The sequence below is a fragment of the Ursus maritimus genome, unplaced genomic scaffold (assembly GCF_017311325.1).
Source record: "Ursus maritimus isolate PB19 unplaced genomic scaffold, ASM1731132v1 scaffold_11, whole genome shotgun sequence".
Lineage (NCBI taxonomy): Eukaryota > Metazoa > Chordata > Mammalia > Carnivora > Ursidae > Ursus > Ursus maritimus.
In genome coordinates, this window is record NW_024423453.1 from 66,351,524 (window position 1) to 66,367,683 (window position 16,160).

The following is a 16,160-nucleotide window of genomic DNA, read 5'->3' on the forward strand; positions in this document are numbered from 1 at the left end:
TAAGTGTCTGTCAATAGATGGGGGTATAAAGAAGATTTTGTATATATATGAAATACTATTCAGCCATGAGAAAGAAGAAAACTGCCATTTGCAAAAACATGGATGGACCTTGAGGACATTATGCTAAGTAAAACAAGTCAGACAGAGAAAGACAAGTACTGTATGATATTGCTTATATGTGGAATCTAGAAAAAAAAAGAATTAGAAAATACAGAGAGTGGAATGGTTGGGGAGATGGGGAAATGGAAGAAATATTTAAGGTTACATACTTGAAACTAGTAGATAAATAAATCCTGGAGATCTACTACACTGTATAGTGATTATAGACAACAAAAGTGTATTATAAACATTAAACTGGCTAAGAGACTAGATCTTAATTGTTTCCACAACAAGAAGAAATGATAATTATGCGATGTGACAGAGATATTAGCTAATGCTCCAAGGGCAACCATTTGCAATATGAATATACCAAATTTTTTAAAAATGGGAAAAATCATTTGCAAACCACACATCCAACAAAGAAATAGTATCTATATCTATCTACCTATCTATCTATGTATCTATCATCTATTTACCTATCTTCATATCTTTAAACTCAATAGTAAAAAAAAAAAAACCCAAACAATCCAATTCGAATAGAAAATGGGAAAGAGACATGAAGAGACATTCAGTAAAATCACTGAAGAAGAAATGCAGATGGCACATGAGCACATAGAAAGATGTTTAACATCACTAACCATCAAGGAAATACAAAACAAAACCACAGTGAGATATTGCTACACACCTAGCAAGGTGTTTGAAATAAAAAAAAAGAGTGATAGTACCAAATGCTGGTGGAATATAGAGAAACTGGATTATTCATGCATTAACTGATGGTAATGTAAAATGGTACTGCCACTCTGGAAAATAGTTTGACAGTTTTCTTTACAAAATTAAGTATATACTAGAGGAGAACACAGGCAGCAACCTCTCTGACCTCAGCTGCAGCAACTTCTTGCTAGACACATCTCCAAAGGCAAGGGAAACAAAGGCAAAATGAACCATTGGGACTTCACCAAGATAAAAGTCTTTTGCACAGAAAAGGAAACAGTTAACAAAACCAAAAGCCAAAGGACAGAATGGGAGAAGATATTTGCAAATGTCTTACCAGATAAAGTGCTAGGATCATGATCCTATAAAGAACTTGTCAAACTCAGTACCCTAAGAACAAATAATGCAATCAAGAAATGAGCATAAGACACAGAATTTTCTCCAAAAAAGACATACAAATAACCAACAGACACACAAAAAAGCGCTCAACATCACTCGGCATCAGGGAAATACAAATCAAAACCACAATGAGATACCACCTCACACCAGTCAGAATAGCTAAAATTAACAAGTCAGGAAATGACAGATGTTGGTGAGGATGCAGAGAAAGGGAACCCCTCTCACACTGTTGGTGGGAATGCAAGCTGGTACAGCCACTCTGGAAAACAGTATGGAGGTTCCTCAAGAAGTTGAAAATAGAGCTACCCTATGACCCAGCAAATGCACTACTAGGTATTTATCCCAAAGATACAAATGCAATGACCCAAAGAGGCACCTTCTCCCTAATGTTTATAGCAGCAATGTTCACAATTGCCAAATTATGGAAAGAGCCCAGATGTCCACTGACAGATGAATGGTTAGAGAAGATGTCGTATATATATACAACAGAATATTACTCAGCCATCAAAAAAATGAAATCTTGCCATTTGCAATGACATGGATGGAACTAGAGAGTATTATGCTAAGTGAAAAAAGTCAGTCAGAGAAAGACACTTATATGATTTCACTCATGTGTTTCATTTAAGAACCAAACAGAGAAGCATAGGGGAAAGGAGTGAAAAATAAAACAAGATGAAATCAGAGAGGGAGACAAACCATAAGAGATTCTTAATCATAGGAAACAAACTGAGGGTTGCTGGAGGGGAGGGGAGTGGGAGGATGGGATAATTGGGTGATGGACATTAAGGAGGGCACGTGATGTAAAGAGCACTAGGTGTTATATAGGACTGATGAATCACTGAACTCTACCTTTGAAACTCATGATACACTATATGCTAATTAATTGGATTTAAATACATTAAGAAGAAAAAAACCTAAATGTCTACTTACCATACAACCCAACAATTGTACTCTTCAGCATTTATCTCAGGAATGGGAAACCTCACATTCACATAAAAACCTATACACAAATGGTTAAGGCACATTTATTTGTAATGGCCCTAAACTAAAAACATCCCATATGTCCTTCAAAAGGTGAATGGTTAAACTAATTGTAGGACATCTATACCATGGAATACTGTTCAGCAGTATAAAGAGGAATTAATTATTGTTACATGCAACTACTTCAATAAATATCTAAGGTATTATGTTGAGTCATAAAGTTAAAGCTAGAAAGGTCACATACTGCATAAATCCTTTTATAATATTTTGAAATAACAAGTTTTTAGAAATGGAAAAGAGTGAGTTGTCAGGAGAATGGACCAGGTGGGCTGGGAAAGAGAATGTGAGTGTCTATAAAAGGGCAACATGAGGGATCCTTAAGGGCATGTAACTATTCTGTATCTTGATTCTGTCAATATCAACATCCTGGTTGTAATATTGTACCATGGTTTTTCAAGACATTATCAATGTGGAAACTGGGTAAAAGGTACATGGGATCTGTCTATATTATTTCTCACAACTGTATGTGATCTACAACTACTTAAACATAAAAAGGTTAATTAGAGAAACTAATTAAAGAAAAATCCCCATGAAATTAAGGTGTATTTACAACTGAATAAAGGACAGATATCAAACTTCTATAATATACCTAAAGTGACACTTATAAATCCATTTTAAAGTATAAAGATTGAAATTAGTTGTTCAACACGAGAAACCTAAAATATTACTGGCAAGGTAAACCCCAAAGGTGATAGAAAGAAGAAAAGAGAGTAAAGATAATGGCAGAAATTAATACAGTAGATAGAAATAAGCAAAAAAAACAAAAACAAAAGCCACAAAGACATAACCAACAAAATCACAACCAGCGTTTTGGGGAAAAAAAAAAGCAGAACTTTTACAGGAATAATTAAGAAATAGGAGAGAAAGGGCATTTAAACAGTATTAGGGGAAAAAAGACATATAAGTAGAGTATATATTTCAAAAGTTGTAAGACAATGTCATGAAAATGTTTATGCCAATAACTATCAAAAGTCATATTAAAATGTAACATAACAAAAAATTAAAACCAGAGTAAACTATAACTACTGAAGAAATAAAACTGGTTGGATACCAACAAAGTCATTAAAATTTCAATGACATTTCTAACTTCTGGAAACGGTAGAGCATTTCTGTCATAGTAATCTTTCTGCATAGAACAATTGTAAATCCTAGATTACATATATGTGTGTGTGTGTGTGAATGTATGTACAATACAGACAGACACCCACAGTTATTCTCATTTGTGATAGTTATATTCTATAAAGTCACTGCAAACACTGAATTACCAAGTACTGAACCATTGTTCCTATGGAAAATATAGGGTTAGGTTCTCTGGTCACAGCATTTTCATCAACTGATCAATATGTAACTTTGTTATATGTGTATTAATGTTTAAAGACACCTTATTTCATATATATATATATATATATATATATATATACTTGAACAAAGCTAATCTAACACATGATTTTGTCCATAAGGCACATCGCAACCTTATCACACTTAGGAACACTAAAGAGCATGTTGAGACTACGCTTGGGGGCCATTTTAAACAATGTAACCACCACCAAAAAGCACAAAAATGCAGAAATGTGGCCCCAAGTAGACCACAAAAGGAACACTTGTTTATAGTATGGAGCTCAAACACAATGGTAGAGCATCAAGTTTGACCTCAACTGGGGGCATACAGTGACTCAGATATTTTGCTGTTCTGTATAAGTCCATGAATGACTGCAAAAACATAATGAATGTTCATTTAAGGGTTACTAATAAATTTTAGCAAGTAGTTGAATTTGCAAATGTGGAATTTGCAAATAATGAGGATTGACTATATGTCTACAAATTATATGAAGGTACTCTATATAAAGTGACCCCAGAAGGGCAGAAAATGAAGGAAAATCCATCTTTTAAAGAAATTGCAGTAGGTGAGATTGTTTATCTTTGCTGTTTGCCTTATGGCACTTCCCAGTCCTTGCTGAATAGGGTGATGGAAGTCTCCAGTTTTACCTGCTTGAAGTGTTAGAATACAGAATTCAAAGCTGACAGAGTAGTTGAAAAATTAAGAGGGGAAATCCCCAAAAGGAGAATGGTACGAAGGACATGAGCAACAAAATCTACATATAAAATCTGCTTAAATCCTTGTCTGAGTGCTGACCTACTGCTGTACAGGGAAGACTCCATGGAACTCTGTGAAAACTAAGATGGAACCTAAAATAAATGAGAGGGAATTTTGGCTGCTGCCTAACACAAAGGAGACAAAATTTAGAGTTGGAGTCCTGGCAAACTAATTGCCTGCTGAAACAAAAATCAACACTCTCGGGAAGAACATAGCTAAATCCAGTTCCTAAAAGGTATTTACATAATGTCCAGTATAAAATAAAAATGTCTAGACATTTGAAGAAGTATGAAAATGTGATCTGTATTCAAGGGGGGAACAGGAAATAAAAATTAATTCCATAATGACTCAAATGTTGAAATTAGCAGAAAAAGATTTATAACAACTATTATAGATATATTAAAATACTTAAAGGAAAATATAGTTATAGTGAATTAACACATGAGGAATCTTTTTTTTTTTAAGTGGGCATGAAACCTAACCCAGGGCTTGAACTCACCACCCTGAGATCAAGACTTGAGCTGAAATCAAGAGTCAGTCACTTAATCGACTGAGCCACCCAGGCACCCCAACAAGTGAGGAATCTTAACAAATAAATTAAGACTATAAAAAAATATACATATGGGAATTCTGAAAATAAAAAAGTACACTAACAAATTTTAAATTTTTGGATGGCCTAACAGTGTATTGGAGATGGCAGAAAAGAAGAGTCAGTTAACTTGAATATAGATCAATAGAAAATTTCCAATCTAAAAAACAGAGAGGAAAAGGAAAATCAACATAGCCTTGGGGACTAGTGAGATAACACCAAGTGGTCTGACATGCATGTGATGGAAATTCCAGAAAAAAAGAGAGAGAAAATGGGGTTGAAAAATACCTTTGAAGAAATTTTCTGAAGGGTAATGAAAAACCCAAATTTACAGATCCAAGAAACTCAGCAAGATAAATATAAATAAAGCCATACCTAGACAAGTTGCTGAAATCCAAAAAGAAAGAGAAAATCTTAAAATCAGCTAGAGAAGATTATATACTAACTACACTGAAAGAATGATATAAATTTGGCTGACTTCTCAGAAACAATGGAAATTAGAAGACAATAGAACATACACACTCCGGAAAATAATCTCAGTCCGTTAATACATTTTATAGTATTCGCTCCCAATTAAAATTGTAATTTAACATTGCCCTTTTGTCACTTTTATCATACTGAATAGTAGCAAATATTAATGTAGTTAAATTTATCAATTTTTCTCAAAGATTCTATTTTTTGTGTCTTATTTGAAACACATTTCCCAGAGGTGCCTGGGTGGTGCACTCAGTTAAGCCTCTTACTCTTGGTTTCGGCTCAGGTCATAATCTCAGAGTTGTGAGATTGAGCCGCGCATCGGCTCAACATGGAGTCTGCTTAAGATTCTCTCTTTCTCTCCCTCTGCCCCTCCCCACCTAAAACAAATACATGAATCTTTAAAAAAAAAAATAATAAAATAAATAAAAAACATTTCCCAAATCTTAGTGTAAAAATATATCTCATAAAATTTTTATTTGTTTAAAATTTTATTTTTTATATTTAGATTTTTAGTTTTATTATTTTTGTGTATTTACTTTTTCCATATAAAGAACCAAATGTCCAAGCACCACCAATGAATTTTCCTCTGTTAAATCCTTTTCAATATGCAATATTTTTCTTGTTTAGAAGCTGGCCAATATAGGAAGTAACAAATTGAGCATCTCACCAAGAAATTTAATCAAGATCAACAATCCTTGTGGACATTTTAGTTTCCCCAATGTTCCCATTATAGTCATTGCCTTGATTATCCATTTTACTTTTTCCTTTTTTTTAAAGACTGATTGATTGATTGATTGATTTGAGAGAGAGAGAGAGAGCAAGCATAGGAGCAGGGGGAGGGGCAGAGGGAGAGAAAGAGAGAAAATCTCAAGAAGACTCCCTGCTGAGCACAGAGCTTGACTTGGGGCTCTATCTCACAACCCTGAGATCATGCATGACCTGAGCCAAAATCAAGTCAGACGCTCAGCCAACTGCATCAGGCAGGCACACCCATTTTTTTGACATAGACCCTTGGTCAGTACATGATTTCTGTCTATGGGAACTGAGAAGTACAAATATGGCTGGAGAGAAAGACAAAGGGTTTTGCCTTGAAGTTGAGTTTATGCAGCAAGTGCATTTTTTAACTTAGATTTTGTGTTTTTCCGGGGAGCCATGAAGAGAAGGATAATGGAAACTAAACTCTCTATACTATTCTCAATTGATATTTAGTTTGCTTCGTTAAAAATTTACTTTCTCATATTTGGAAACTCACTTGTCACTGAAAACATCAAATAGATGCTCAGGATCCTTATCCAGGTGGTTTTTTTCCCCCTAAATTTTTCTCTGTTGATAACTTAACTCTTCTTTCCAAGAATTTCCAATTTACAATTGGTTTCTGATAAAATCAAATAGGCCTGACTTCTGATTTTTTTTTCCCCTTATGGCTCGTTTTAACTTTCTTAACTGGATTCATTTGATTACTAGAAGTAAATAAAAATGATAATGGTGGTTTCAGAAAGTGAAAAAAAAACAGTAAAAGTTGTTTTGTTTTGCTTTTTCTGATGCTGAGCAGAGGAACAAGACCATGTTGTCAATTTATGCGCCATGACTTATAAAAGGCAAAAAAACTGCATTAAAGCAGTTAAATTAATAAGAATAGATACAAAACCTCTGATTACTTATCCAGAACTTAAGATTATCCTTCCATAAGAGAGAAGAGGCACTCCTTTTCAGACTTGAGAATTATCATATATTTTCTGCTCAACTTCAGCCAGAGGAAATTAAGGGATCTCTCCTCAATGCTTACCATGCAAGATTTTCATTTTAGAATAATTTTAAAACTAGTGCAAACTTATACTGCTTCATATGGGTTAAATTCAGTCATGCCAAAAATCCTAAGTATGGAAGGAAAACTCCTTGAGTCGAGAGGAATAAGGAAGCTCCTTTAGGTTCTTTCATGAGTTCAACCACTCTGACCATGAAGAAAAATCATTGACCAGTAAACGCCTATAAAATATGTACAAAATATTGGGCAGAGAGATTGCCAAGGTATAAATATGTGACTTTCTGTTGATTATGAGAGAACTTATGTGGACAGCCTCTCTCTTTATAGAACTCATGAAATCTTTTACCTTAAATATATGTGACAGGAAGAAATGACAACAAATATCCCAAGACTGAAATCCTTAATGTATATTTTAGGTCCTTCTAAAAACAGACGCCAAGACACGATTAATTATGCAAAAGATTTATTGGAGAAATTCCTGTGAAGAAAAAAGGAGGACTTGAAGAAGGAGATCCTTCAGACTACAATCCGAGTCAAAATCTATAAAGTGGAGGGGAGGAGAGGAGGATGGGAAAGAAACGTGTCAGACTGTTGCCGTTATAAGAAAGCTTTGGCTGACTGATGGAAAGTCCCTAAGACAGTCTCCAGTTAGCAAATCCCGTGTTTAGTAATAATGGGTCTGCATTAGAACCTCTGCCGTACCGAGCCACTGGTTGGGAGCAGCCTGTAGAAGTGTGGCATGAGCACAGGGATACATCCCGAAGGACAAAATATGAGACTGTCATTCAGTTATGTCCAATTATGCCACAGGAGATCTGAGGGGTACATTATTATGGCCGCCATGATATATAAAGAGATTTTATAAATGCATAAGATAAAAGGGGAAGATACCAATACAAAAATGGGCAATGGACATTATACTAAATCGCCTACTCAGACCTCTTTCCCCTTTCTATGCTCTTCTCTGCACTGCAGGAGCTGCAAGAATCTCCGTCAGCAGGATTCTGGTTACAACGCACCAATGAGAGGAACTCCTATGAAGTTTTGAAAGTAAAACGGAGCAGAAGCCACTGTTGGTCCTGCAACCGTGTTGTGCGGGAAGGAAGGCTTCAGCCAACAGCACCTGCAGGTGCTTCTGGGTGTCCTGCACATTCTTGATGCTTCAGGCAGCTGAGGTCATCATTGTGGTTTCCTGATACTCCTGTCCTTCCAGATTTCCTGAAAGCAAATAGCAGTTTTCCCTGGCCTATTTCTTAATCTTTTCTGTTTTATAAGCCTCTAATTCCTTGTGTTAAATCACTGCCTGGTTGAAATATCTACATCAGTTTCTGACTAAATCCTGACTGATAGAAACATGGACAAGCAAATCACAAAATAAATGGAAATGTCAAATAAATGTATGAAAATATGCTCATCATTAAAGAATAAGAACTTTTAAATGGGATATTTCTTACTTATCAAATTGGCTAAGGTTTATTTCATTTATATATTTAGGTACTTGTCTGTTTTCTTATAAATACTCAAGATTGGCAAGAAGCAAAAACAAAACAAAACAAAACAGAAAACAGTTTCTGTCATACACTGTTATGAGTTTACATTTTGTATTTACATTCATAAAACCTTCCTAGAAGGCAATATATTATAATCTCTTAAATGCTCCTAAATTTTGATTCTCTAATTTCACTTATAGAAGTTAATCTAAAGAAAAAACAGAGGAAAGCATTATATATGAGTATTTATCACAGTATAAGTTATAAATCAGACATTTTTGGAAAACCTAAATATCCAAATAGTTAAATTTATCATGACATATATACTAATGGAATTCCTATCCAGCCACTGTAAATCATATTCTTGCAAAAATTTAATAATATGAGTTTGTGTTCATAAAATAACATTAAATGAAAAAGGAGGATATATAATGGTAGATACAATATGATCACAGTATTACATAAAGTATTGCATGTAATGCATATATATACACATTATATATACACACCATAAATACATATATATATTTCAGATATGTATTATATTATTTACACACATGGGGAAAATGGCAAAATATCAAATCCTAAACAGTGGCTATTTCTCCAATGGCAGAATTACAGATAAGTCTTATTTTTTGTGTATTTCCAACTTTTTAAAATGTGCTATTATCAGCATGGTCAATAAGCATTTTAATGTGCCCATAGAAGTTCATCAGCAGGTGGAGAAATGAAATGAAGCATTTCTACATTTGGTACAGATACTGATTTTGGTGTTTCACCTCCCTTTTAGAGAATATTTGACAAATTTGATTGATAACTCACATTTGCTACACAAGAGCAAAGATTTATTGTTTTAAAGAAATAATTTACCTGGGCTACCTATAGACTGACTTGACCCCGTTTTCCCACTGTAATCTACCACGTAGGGATGGGATGCACGACTCATATGAGACTTGCAACAAGTTATTTTCCCAGGGCAGTGAAAATGAGCAGGACAAATGATGACAAGGGCCAAGTTGTTATCCCATCCAAGGCTTCCCCCCGTTGTGTCTGTGCACCATGCAGTTTTCTCAGTTCGATAAAGGATTAGAACACAATGCTTGTTTAGAGAATTGTGACTTGATACCACATCAGTATCATTCTGAGCAATGTTTTTCATTTTCCTCCCACTTTAACTTTTTAAGCCTTAAGAGAATTAGTTGAAAAGCCAGGTCTTTTTGGAAGATACTAACATTAAGCCCTCTACTCTGTCACTGGGAATCATAAGCCTAGGAAAACAGCTCATAATTCCATGGTGTATTGTCTTCTAAGATAATGATTGATGGATTTTTTTTTTCTTCTTAAAGCCTCCTATACTTGGTGAGTTTCTCACGAGTCACAGAGTTCTGCCAACCGAAGGTATTCGGTGTATGTTGATGGCAAGCTCTTCTCCAATTAGACCACAGTGTCTCTGAACGCATACACACCAGCACACACACATGCATGCATGCACATACCTACAGACACACACACACACACACACACACACACACACACACACATTCTGTTGTACAGCTTTTGTTGACTTACTTTCCTCACTTCTGCCTACAAATCTGACTCCTGGTTATCCTGCAAGCCCCACACCAAGCCATAGCTTCCCATGAGCCTTCCTGAACCTCCTCTGCAATGAATTTCTCAGCTTCCACCACACCCTAAGTCTAGAGAGTAGCACCCTTAGGTCCAGGCAAGAGGACCCATAACTTGGGTTTGGGGCTTTAGAGATCCCAGAATCATTAAGACTATAGGACTGAGGTTAATATCTCTGACCGGGGCCTACACCCTTCTTCTTAGATTATGCTCTGGGACCCAGAATCTTCTGCTCCAAATGGCCACACAACCATTTTCAGGGCCTTAGGCCTTTTTCCTGGGCCCATCTTCTCAAGGGCAGACCACATGACAGGCCGTGGCCAAAGTCAAGGGACTACGTGGATGTATGGACTGAAGTATTTGCACATATTTTCATGGCCTTTCAAGATGTGGGACAAGGGGGAGTGAGGAGGAAGCAGGAGTCACCTGTGGCCAGGGCCACTCCCCCGCTTCACTTTGTTGGGTCACTCCGCTTATAGCAGTGGGCTTGGGAGTAATTCTCAGGTCATTGCACAGATTTCTCCAGCTGAATACATTGTGCTCATGTTAAATGTGGGATTGGGGTCACTCTGGATTAGAAGTATGTTTCACTGTAAAGTAGCACACAAAATGAAAAGAAAGGGAAAGGGTTAATAAGATTACTAACAAAAGGGTGGATAAGCTCCAGGAGATATAATTTCACTCGGTCCTCACAACAACCTTGGGGGATTTAACTGTGTCCCTTTAAAAATTAGGAAGTCGAGGCTCAGAAAAGCTGGGTTTTGCCCCCGGTCTTTCAGGAGTACAGGGACAGCATCTCTATGACTCTATAGCCTACTCCGTCTTCACGCCACCTCCCCATGGATCTCTCAACACCTTCTGGGACATGCACCTCAACTAGTCTTTAAAGAGTAACCCACAGATGGAAAGTTCTCTGTTTGTGGGTCTATGGTTAGCCAGGCAAAATTGGTTCCGAGAATTAGTGGCGTAAAGACTGATGTTCACTGGCTGAGAAGGAGATTTGAAAGACCTACCTGGCAGTGTGTAGGGACCAAGCTGCAAAAAAAGAGTTGGTCTTTTAAGCCTTGCTCTAGCTAGTCAGCTGGTGGGGGAAAGGAGGGGTTGCCTGCTTGTTTGTCGGGGGCTGGTGGACTGGGAGTTCCAAAGACCTTTGTTACATTCTAACCTTGCAGAACTGAGCAATTTGGGGTTGCTTTTCTTGCTGATAACACTACTTCCCTTATCTACCGTAGAACAGATCTTAATAGAAAGCTCACCTTCATGGTAAAAGGTTAGTGAATATGAAATTTAACAATAATATATCTCTCTGGTGGATGGGATTTCTAAAGAACATACGTTATATACATATTTGAAGATGAGATGTAAGGGGTTACAGGGAATTATAGTCCAGCTCTCCCTTCCTGAGTGGACTGAATCCCAGAGGGAGCAAGCGCCTTTGTTACTTAACTAGAGTGAACCCAGATTTCCTCTATCCTTATCCACTATGCTTCTTCTACGACCTGAAATTCAGTTTACAGATGAGCAAACCATTTTTGTATATATTTTTAAAATAATATTCAAGTCAAATAAATTGATATTAAAGTCTAATCAAATGTGATAGGTGTGGGTACTACCCCTAGAAATGTGGGAGGTGGGGTGGCATTGTGTATAAGAGAAAAGGAAATCTAAATATTAGGTCTTTAATGAAGTAGTGCTCCCTGATCTTCCCATGGGCATTCCTCCATGGCATTAGAGGTATGTTTTATTAAAAAGGCCTCCCAAACATCTCCTTGGAAAAAAACAACAATATTAACAAACTTCTGTTCAGGGGAGAGAATTCCAATGTATCCCACTGATCAAAGTTCTCTCTTTGGGGGCGCCTGGGTGGCACAGCGGTTAAGCGTCTGCCTTTGGCTCAGGGCGTGATCCCGGCGTTATGGGATAGAGCCCCACATCAGGCTCCTCCGCTATGAGCCTGCTTCTTCCTCTCCCACTCCCCCTGCTTGTGTTCCCTCTCGCTGGCTGTCTCTATCTCTGTCAAATAAATAAATTAAATTTAATTTAATTTAAAAAAGTTCTCTCTTTGTTACTGAGTTTAAGAGTACCTAGTAAATACTTTAAGAACAGTGTATTTTGTCTAAATCAATGACGATGAAACAGGATGACGTAGGAGGTGGGAATCAGGGTGAAGAAAATTCTAGTATTTCCCAATATTCCAAAAATGGCTTTATTCAATTGCAAGGTAAACAGAACATAGAACTTACCAGAAAAAAAAAAAGTGTATAAGACTGCTGATGTCAGCTTTTCATATGCCAACTATTAATGAATCAAAGAGAATAAAAAGAGAAGTAACACAAATAACATTCCTTTAAAAAATACATTTTCTTACAAAAACCAGAAGAGAATTTGTGGTACTTTACCAGCCCTAAACCATGTAAGAAACTACAGCAGGACTATAATGCTTTTTAAATACATTTGTGTAAAGGGGATCCCTCTTACACTGTTGGTGGGAATGCAAGTTGGTACAGCCATTTTGGGAAACAGTGTGGAGGGCCTTAAAAAGTTAAAAATTAAGCTACCATATGATCCAGCAATTGCACTACTGGGTATTTACCCCAAAGATACAGATGTAGTGAAGAGAAGGGCCATATGCACCCCAATGTTCATAGCAGCATTGTCCACAATAGCTAAATCATGGAAGGGAGCCGAGATGCCCTTCAACAGATGACGATTAAGAAGATGTGGTCCGTATATACAATGGAATATTACTCTGCCATCAGAAAGCATGGTTACACAACATTTGCAGCAACATGGACAGGACTGGAGGAGATTATGCTAAGTGCAATAAGTCAAGCAGAGAAAGACAATTATCATATGGTTTCCTTCATTTATGGAACATAACAAATAGGAAGATCAGTAGGAGAGGAAGGGAAGAATGAAGGGGGGGTAAACAGAAGGGGGAATGAAGCATGAGAGACTATGGACTCTGGGAAACAAACTGAGGGTTTCAGAGGGGAGGGGGTTGGGGGATTGGGATAGGTCGGTGACGGGTATTAAGGAGGGCACATATTGCGTGGTGCACTGGGTGTTATACGCAAATAATGAATCATGGAACATTGCATCAAAAACTGGGGATGTACTGTATGGTGACTAATATAAAAAATAAAAATTATTTTTAAAAATCCATTTGTCTAAAGAAATGAGAGATGGATCATATTTAATAAAGTTTAGATATGCTCACTTTGTCTTCCTGGAATCAATTTTACTACAATCAGATTTATTAAATGTTATCTGATTTTACTCTCCTCCTAAAACATCTGCAAATAATATAATTTACCTGCATACTTGGCATAACAACATGTTCTTCTTTAACAGAACCTAGTCCAAGTGTTAATTAAATAAAGCTGTTCTAATGTAACTTTTGGGTCATTTCTTTGAACACACCATACATGCAATAGTATCTGTCTGGCAATTGTCAATTTTTCTTTATTTTAAAAATCGTATCATTTAAAAAGTTATTTACTATGAATAAAAGTCACCCTCCCAACACGCACACATACACAGACACACACCGCTTTTTAAAGTAAAGCGAGAACTTAACCCACTCAAGAGAAGCGGGAAGTGTAAAAAAAAATATGGTTGTGCGCATTCTGCCTGTTGCCGCAGAGTAATACGGTAAACAGCCGATTACCGTACTCGCTGGGGCTACTGCCTGTGTGACGTCAGCGAGAGCTAGCTGCAAAGTTCCTTGCCATTCTTTGCTGATGTCGGGGAGCTGAATATTTAAAGGGTGAATGTGGAGTTCCTGGTGGCTATTCGTTTTTTGTTGCTGTTTTTTTTTTCTTTTCCTATTTTCACTCTTTATTTTAAATTCTGCAGGTAAAGCGGTACTGAGCTGGGAGCTTAAAGACATCTGTGGTGGAGGGGTGAGTCAGCGGGTGCAGAACTAAGAACTGGTTCCTTGGTGAGACGGTCGCCTCTTCCCCCAGCGAGCAGGCTGCAGAGCTGCTCGTGGGACCGAACCTCCGGTCCGCTCCCAGCTCCAGGTGAGTGCGCGGCTGCGCGGGACGCAGGCGTCCAGCAGGGCCGGGTGGGTGAGGGCACATCTCCCTCCCTTCCCGGTGAGCCCGAACCCGCACTTTCTGCTTTTTTCACCCGCCTTGACACCAGCATTCCCACCCCACCCTGTTTCCCTTACGTATTCTAGAAAGTTACCTCCTAGTTAACAAGTGTGTTTTTCAGCCCGTATTAATCGCCCCGAGGTAGAGAAAAGAGGCTTTCTGCAGTTGCTTGCTTTTAGTACCACCTGTGAGCTCTTGAACTTATGATTTTTCACAATAGCCTTCGCCTCTAGGGTCCGGGCTCTGGGCCCGACCCCAGCCAGAGTCCTTAGAAAGCAAGATGGGTCCCCACTCCTCGCATTCCTGCCTGAGTTCCTATGGGTCGGCTCGCAGCCGTAGAAACCTAAGTTTCTCACACAGACCACGGCCCCCAGCCCAGAAAACCGAAGCGTCCCCTTTCCGCTTGATTTTTAAGCCTAACCAAATTCGCAGTGACCGCCACTTGCAAAGCCCCTTCTGCAGAGTAGCGCTTGCCCTCCCCACAGCTTCGCCTGCACCCGCGCAGCCCGTCCGGGTGTGGCTCAAGGCTCAAGCCTTCCGGCACCGCCGATCCTGCTGCTTGAAAAGTGCTCCTGGACCGACCTGGGTAGCGTTCAGCCCTCGGGCCCCGCCAGGCTCTGCTCGGGACCTGGCTCTCAAGCCGGTTTGGCTGATCGACAGACCGGCGGGCACCGCACACCCAAGTGTGAATTCCTCCGGCGTGAACGTGCGCGTGGCACTGGCGGGCCTGAGGTCCCCGGGTCGCTGCGGTTCCCTCTCCCAGGCCGCCCCCTCCAGGTGGCTGCGAAGCAACCTGTTCAAATGGCAACCGCCAGTTTTCACCGACTCGGATCTGCGCGGCACACACAAGCCAGCCGCAGTCCCGCCTAGCGAGCTTCGCGGGGTTTAATTTCGCTGTGCGGCCGCTCGTAATTGGCCGCTGCAGCTTGGGGTTTGTTTGCTTCGGATCTTGGAGCCGGCCAGAGGCTGCGGGCCGCGCGCCAGGGCAGGTTCTCCGCGGCCGGGGCACTGCGCGCGGTCCGCTCGCGCGCCGCCTGTGCTGCGGCAGGGCACGCCACTCCGGGACCGCAGAGTCGGCGGGGCTCCCAGCCACCGCCCACGGTCCGTCGAGCCGGCTTTGGCCTCGCTCCCCGGGGCGCCTGGTATATACTCCGCCTTTCTCTTTGCGCTCTTTCAGGAAGACGCAAGCAAACAACGCCCGGCAAACGCCTCGGTCCTGGCCAATGTTTCATACCCACTTCCCCCGGCCTGCGCGCGGAGAAGCTGGATCTAGCAAGAGTCCACCGCGGGTCAGTCACCCTTGGGTAACTGCGGGCCGGCAGAAGCGCCCAGATGCCAGAGGTGCCCGCTTTTGAGAGTCGACGGCAAAGCGGTACTTGATTGTGGTTTGCGGGGAGACTGGCGCTGGACTGTTGAATTCCAGATTACGTGCAGAATGCTGCATCTTCTAACCAGGACGGATCAGACAGTACGCAAAAGTGGGCCCCTGTAATTCTGCGACCGCATTTTCCAACGTGCCTCCTCGAGCTTCGCGCCAAGCCTCGGGTAGGAAAGGGAGTTAGGGCCGGAGGCCAGCGCAACGGGTGGGTAGGGTCCGTGGGTAGCCCCGCGCGCCCCTGGCCATGTCGCCTTTAACGCCCTGCCCCTTTGCGTGGCTTTCTGAGGGTTTGCACGGCAGGCCGGGGTTGCTTCCCACCCGCGCGCTATCTCTCACCCCCAGCTAACCCCAGCGGGCAAGGCTCCCCTGAGCCGAGACCTTTTGACTCTG